This window comes from Sus scrofa, chromosome 14 (assembly GCF_054392235.1).
Source record: "Sus scrofa isolate SSC_HxYL_T2T_F1_AM1 chromosome 14, Sscrofa_HxYL_maternal_Yorkshire_Landrace_v2.0, whole genome shotgun sequence".
Lineage (NCBI taxonomy): Eukaryota > Metazoa > Chordata > Mammalia > Artiodactyla > Suidae > Sus > Sus scrofa.
The window spans coordinates 152,083,940-152,091,436 of NC_139396.1; positions in this window are offsets into that span (position 1 = coordinate 152,083,940).

Below are 7,497 nucleotides of genomic sequence, written 5' to 3' on the forward strand. Positions count from 1 at the left end.
CACCGCCACGAGAGCTAGTGCGGCGTCGCTGCCGAAACCCGGGCGGCGGTGTCCACCTGCAGAGCGAGCAGAGCTGCTGCGGGTGGGCGCGCCCTCTTCCAGGTGGGCTGCGTGGGTGCCGAAACTTGGGCGCTAGAGCCCTGGTCTCGAGGGAATTCTATAGGAACCCCTTAACGTTCCAGCCCAGAGCGATGCCTCTGCCCCGCACACCAGCTGACTGGAGGGAATAAGTTTAGGGACACGTGGCTCATCTTCCCGGAGGGCCTTTGAGCTCAACGCCCGGAATACGAACCACTAGGGTCCGCGCTGCGCCCTACTTCTGATTTCTCCTCTGTCACCAGTCACCTGCTCAGCGCCACCAGTTCTACTCGAATCTATTCTCATTTCTTCTGCGAAACAGACCAAGAGGGGGTGTCATTAGCCCCATTTTCTTGAGGATTTGGTTTGTGAGAAATTCTTTCGGGCGAGTCCTATTTTTCCCCTTGTGTATCTGGCTTTGTCTCTAAATTGGTCTTTATTTTTAGCTGTACTAATTGCTATTTTTCTCAACCGTTATACCCAGTCTCGATCCCCCTCCACCCATCCTTTCTCAGTATTTTCCCTAGTTGGCACTTTCTTTTATATCTGCTATTCTGAGCTTCCCATTCGCCAATTTTTCCTCCTCCCTTTACCCACCCCTTCAGTCCCAACCCCACCCGGCCCATTCCTGGCCTTCTGTGGTTGCCTCTCATTTCTCTCCCTACCTCCCCTTCCCCTCTCAAAGTATGCCTTTCCTCAGAGTATTTCTAACCCCCCCCACCCTGCGCCCCCTCTGCTGCATAGAGAGGCTTTTCTTACTCCTGAAGGGGGGGTGTGTGTGTGGGGGGGGTGCTTTCAGCTGCAACTCCAGGAGACCACTGTGGTCAGGAAAGTAAAACCCAGCTGCGAAGTTCAATTTTAAAAGCTTCTCTTGTTGTTGGGCTCCTCTGGGGCTGGGCTCCTGCTAGCTTCCTCTCATTGTAATGGGACTGAACGGGTGATGCTTAAAACTATAGGCTGCAGGTTCATCCATTGTAAAGGAAGGACCTTTCAACTCTGCAGAGTCTTGGATCCAGATGAGGTCGCTGCAGTTTCATTGCAATAACCAGGGACTTTGTGCAGCACACTTCCCCAGAAAACGTCTCCAGAGACCAAATTACAAGTAATCTTAACACAGGAAATAAGGACACTGGCACGATGGGTAAAAGTCAGGCACAGCTGAATGTTGCTAGGTCCACCCCGTGTCCTGATAAAACCGGGCATCGCCTAGGACATGCTTATGAATCTGTCCTGAGCTGAAGGGGCCAGGTTTTCCTGAAATGAAAATAGAAGAGCTTCAAATCACTTTTACTGTCCCATTAGCATATCAGATAATGAGTATAGGAATGAAGACCCACGATTAAGGTTTAATGTTTCAGGACACTAAAAGACTGTCCTCATGAAACTGCTATAAATACCTGTTTCAAGTGTCTGAAGATCCAAAAGCCAGTTTTCAACATGTACTGCACAAAAGCCTGAGTACCGAGGTACAGAACCACACAGTTCCTAAGTCTTGCCAAAAGAAAACACACACACACCCCTCCCGCATGATTCAGGTTCTGCCTGTGGCTTGCGGTGGCTAAAGATGCTTACCACCCAAATAGCATCACTCACTTTGTGTAGCTCATCTCAAACCTTTACAAACACTGGTAGCCAGTCTGAGCAAGAAAAGGACAAGCAGTCTGGCCCCTTCCTACCCCTGCTGGTCTGGCCTTTAGTTGCACAACTTTCATTCCAACCAGGAACAGAGCAAGAGACTAGAGTGTCCTGAAAAGCAGAACCCCAGAATGATCATTAACTTTAGAGTTTGCTGCTTTTTATTCTCAGAAACTTACAACTGGTAAGCTGTGAATACATTATAGAGTCTTTTATCATATACATAAAATAAAACATATTTGAGTCTCTTAGAAATTTCAACCATTTGAAGCAGGTGAGGTATGGTCAAATAAGTAATTATGTAAGCGCCCAGCTTGGAGTCAAGAGATCTGGGTACGAATCCTGGCCAATCTTTACACACAGCCTCTTGGGATTGGACAAGGAAAGGATGCCACCTACATTCTAAGAGTGTGGTGTTCACTAGCAATAAACAAGAAAGCACCTGGCACAGTGCCCGGCACATGTAGGTACAAAAAAAAAAAGCCTTGGAATCTGAATAACTTACTCCCCCTCCAATGCTGTTTTAATAATAAATTTTAGCTTATATGCGGTGAAAAATAGCATTTTAATAAATTATAGGAAGTTGGCAGGGTTAGGAACCATGTGATGCAATTGACACCCAGTGTAGACAGGGAAAGTAAATGGTTACAATCTCTCTGGAAGGCAAGCGAGGCAGATGTATTTGGATGATATTTTGGCAGCATGTATAAAAGCCTTCCAAATGTTTATACCCATTGGACCCGTGAATAATTGTACAACTGGTAATTTATGCCAAAGAATAAGAAATACAAAGGTTTATGTGCAAAGTTGAATATCATAACACTTCTTTTATCAGTGCTATTTACGGTAGCTATAAATGACCATTAATAGAATGACTAAGTTACAGTATATTCCTATGATGCAATGTTGAACCCAGTAAGAACTGGGTGAGGAATATTTGGTGATGTAGGGAACGTGTTTATGAAGCTGTCATTGAAAAAAGCAGGATACAAATAGAGACATTTTTGAGTGGGACAAGTGAGGAAATATAGCATATTTATGGATAGAAAGCTTGCAGGAAATGATTCCAAATGCTACCAGCATTTACCTCTAGATGTTGGGATAATGGGTGATTTTACTTTTCATTGTTATATTTTTCCCGTTTTGCAAAATCTCTTCAGTGAATATGCTTTTCAACTGGGGTGAGGGGAAACCAGCAATTGGAAACTGATCAAAATCTCTACTAGATTTGGAGTTCCCGTTGTGGCTCAGTGGTTAACAAACCCGACTAGGATGCACAAGGATGTGGGTTCAATCCCTGGCCTCACTCAGTGGGTTAAGGATCTGGTGTTTGCCAGGAGCTGTGGTGTAGTTTGCAGACATGGCTCAGATCTGGCATTGCTGTGTCTGTGGCATAGGCTGGCAGCTATAGCTCTGATTTGACCCCTAGCCTGGGAACTACCATATGCCACAGTTGGGGCCCTAAAAAAAAAATCTCTACTAGGTTTAATCTACAAATGTTCAAGCCTGCATCTTTATATTAGTTGTGCTTTCCTTAAACTCTTCATTTCCCATGGAAGGAGTGAAGAGACATCAACTGCTTTTCCCATCTTTGATCTCCCTTGCTTTTCAAGTCACACATTCATGGTATGTCACAGCTGGATGGATCCCTGGAGAGCAGCCTAGTTCCCTGCAGATCAGGAAACTGAGGCCCGGATGGCTTTGGCTGGGAGCAATGCTAGGTTTCCCGAGTCACAGGCAGGTGGTCCTCCTGGTACAGCACTCTTATACCATGCTGCATTCATGAAGATGCACCTTAATGTGTGTTTAAGATTCAAATTAGGGAGTCTTATTGTGGCCCAGTGGGTTAAGAACCCAACTAGTATCCACGAAGATGTGGGTTTGATCCCTGACCTTTCTCAGTGGATTAAGGATAAGCTATAGCATAGGTCGAAGATGTGGCTTGGACCTGGCATGGTTGTGGTGTAGGCCAGCAGCTGCAGCTCTGATTCCACCCTAGCTTGGGAACGTCCATATGCCGCAGGTGTGGCTCTAAAAAGAAAAGCAGATTCAAATTGAGATTCCTGCTAAACAAAGGCAGATGAATATCAGCATGTGGTCACACTTGTATTTCTCCAATCTCAAAAAGCACACCAAAACCCCCAAACCTTTTTGTGCTGCCCTATTTCACTGAAGCACTTCTCAGCCAAGTGTCTCAAATGAGTTGTCTGTACGCACCGTCTCCCATCGCTCTCCTCCCACTCTCTAAGCCCTTTCACATCTGCTTGCATCTCCACTACGCCTCTCAACTGCTCTAAGTCACCATAGCTTCCCCTTGGGAAATCTGACAGTTCTGTCTCTGTCTTGACCCACTGTCAGCATCTGACCCTACTGGTCCCTCCTCTTGAAGCAGTCCCTTCCCCACCAGGGTGGTGCATTTGTTCCAAGAGGTGAGCCATCATCAACACATCATTCTCACCTAAGTCCAGATGAAATGCCCCTTTTATTTTTTTAATTTTATAATGATTTTTATTTTTTCCATTATAGCTGGTTTACAGTGTTCTGTCAATTTTCTACTGCACAGCAAGGTGACCCAGTTACACATACATGTATACATTCTTTTTTTCTCACATTAGCATGCTCCATCACAGGTGACTAGATATAGTTTCCAGGGCTATACAGCAGGATCTCATTGCTTATCCACTCCAAAGGCAATAGTTTGCATCTATTAACCCCATATTCCCAATCGATCCCACTCCCTCCCCCTCAGCAACCACAAGTCTGTTCTCTATGTCCATGATTTTCTTTTCTGTGGAAAGGTTCATTTGCGCTGTATATTAGTTTCTGGATATAAGTGATATCATATGGTATTTGTCTTTTTCTGACTGACTGCACTCAGGATGAGAGTCTCTAGTTCCATCCATGTTGCTGCAAATGGCATTATTTTGTTCTTTTGTATGGCTGAGTAGTATTCCATTGTGTGTATGTACCACATCTTCTTAATGCATTCATCTGTCGATGGACGTTTAGTTGTTTCCATGTCTTGGCCATTGTGAATAGTCAAATACCCTTTTTAGACTCACAACCCCACGTTTCTATCTCCAGCCTAGACTTGCCTATTTGACATCTCCTCTTAAATGCAGACTAAGACACCAAAGACTGTGTCCAAAACAGATCCTCCTCTTCCTGCCCACACCTGATCCACCTGCCTTCTCACCACAACTAAAGACAGCTCGACCCTTGCCCTTGATCAGACCAATTATCTTGGAGTCCTTTCTGATCATCCCTTTTTTCACACCTCACCTTGAATCCATCAAGTAACCCTGCAGGTCTATCATCGAAATAAATCCAGAAGCCCACCTTGCATCTCATCTCCAACTCCATGTCACCCTCATCCAAGCCACCATCCACTGCCCAGGTTTACTGTGGCAGCCTCCTAACAGGCTGCACTGCTGCCAGTTGCTCAAGTCTATTCTCAGCCCAGCGACCAGGGTGAGCCTTTTGAAACAAGGGAATTCTCACCATATCAACCCTCTGCTCAAAACGGCAGCAGCTCCCCACGCGGCCCCACGAGAAAGCCCGAGACCTTATAAAGATGGATGAGGCCCCATATGACCAGGACCTCCCTTCCTCTCCGACCCTCTTCCTCATTCTCCCCCTCTCCCAGCTGCTCCCACCAACTCCCCTCCTTAACCTTCAACCCCACCCCCCCAACAATCGCACCCATGACCTTTGTTTGCACTGGCCATTCCCTCTGTCTGGAACCCTCTGCCCTGGGTATGCATGGCACACGCCCTCAGTTTTTTCAGGTCTTTACCCAAACTTCACCTCATCAGGCTTTAAAATGGCCACTCACTCCTCCTGGACTTCCTTGTCCTGTTTCCCTCCATCCCTGCCATGTTTCTCCATAGCATGAATCACCTTCCAACACACTGTAACTTCCTATACGTGCATGATGTTTCTCCCTACTGTGCCTGCATGCACCCTCCCCTCCCTTCTCCCTAGAATGTTAGCCCTGCTCTCCCAGAACCCAGAAGAGTGCCTGTCACATAGTAGGCACTCAACAAAAATGTGTTGATGAATCGAGGAAAAATACTTTTCTCTCACAAATCACTAAGATGACAAGAAAATATATTACCAATAAGGTATATTTTAATGATGTACAAACCTTCCTAGACAAGGTTTATGGGAAAGGAAGCATTAATGGAAGAGAGGTTTTTTTTTTTCTGAAATTTAGTTGATTTATAATATAAAATTTCAACCCATCTGAAAGCAGATGGAGCAGCAGAAACTGCTTTAACAAAGAGAAAGAAGCTATAACCCAACGCAGGCAGCTGGGTGCCAGTGAGGAGGCCAGTGTACCCTGCAGAGCCTCAGATGAGCTCCAGATAGAAAGGCCTAGGGCCACGGACAGCAGGGCAGGCCAGGGCTGGAAATGGGTTTTGGCTAAGTCTGTATAAGGAGGCCTCAGGCTCCCTCCTACCCCAGACTAGGAAACCAGAAAGGACCATGGGAAATGGAGGCGCAGAGGCTGTGGACGTGGGGACCGCTGGCCCAGCTGGGGTGCAGTTGAGCCTCTGGGCTGTAAGAGTTCAGCAAAGGTCTGCATCCTGAACCAGGAGACCCCTTCCCCTCCCTCTAGAAAGGCCAGCAGCTGAGTGTCCTGCACACATTTCATATCTCCCTCCAAATAAATAAAACACCATAGATATTAATATTTCGGGATTCCCCAAAGTTATGATGCCTAACTAATCATAGAGAAATACAGCATCCACATGCCTCTTTCACACACACACACACACACACACAGAGCTTCTGAGAGCCTTTGATGCCCCCCTCTCAAATATGAGGGATATGTGAGGATAACAGACATTCAAAGGATGCCTCCAACAAGATAGACCAGAACAAACAGAAGATCACAACTCAGGAGAAAGACAATAGAGAAGAATAACTCCTTTTAAAAAACTAAAATTACCTTAGAGGTAGAGAAGCTACTCTATCCATAAAACAAGAAATAGATCTTGGAATATAAACATAAACATAAAAGCATTTTGGAGTTCCCTTGTCATGCAGCAGGTTAAGGATCTGGCATTGTCACTGCAGCGGCTCAGGCTGCTGCTGTGGCACGGGTTCGATCCATGGGCCAGGGAATTTTGCATGCCACCGGGTGGGTCAAAAAAAAAACCCCACATTTTTTTTAAAGGGGATGGGAAGGGAAAGTCAAGGAAATCTAAAAATTACAACAAACGAATAAATGTGTAATAGGAGGGAAAGAAAAATAGTAGAGAATAAGTCCAAGGAATAGGCATTCTAGAAAGACATTACAGAGAAGATAGTAGAGAGGAGATTAAAGATACAATTCAAGAATATTGTCCAGAGTGAAGGAAACTCTTCTCCAAATTGAAAGAGCCCACAAAGCAGGCACCATGACACACCCGCAACAAAGTGTACCAGCATGAAATGTCAAAAGAGATAATTTCCAAAAAGCTAACAAGGAGCACACCGCTGGTGGGAATATGAAAGGTACAACCACTTTGGAAAGTAGTTGGAAGTTTCTTTCAAACATATACCACCTGTATAATTCAAATATTCCACTTCTAGGGATTTACCCAAGAAAAATAAAAGCGTATGTGTATACAAAGACTTGTACGCAATTGGTCACAGCAGCTTTCTTTGTAATATTCTCAACCTGGAAACAATCCAAATATCCATCGACAGCTGAAGGAATCAACAAATTGTGGTATAAATATACAACAGAATCAATTTTTTTAAATAATAAATTTTACAGAGTTCCCTGGTGGCCTA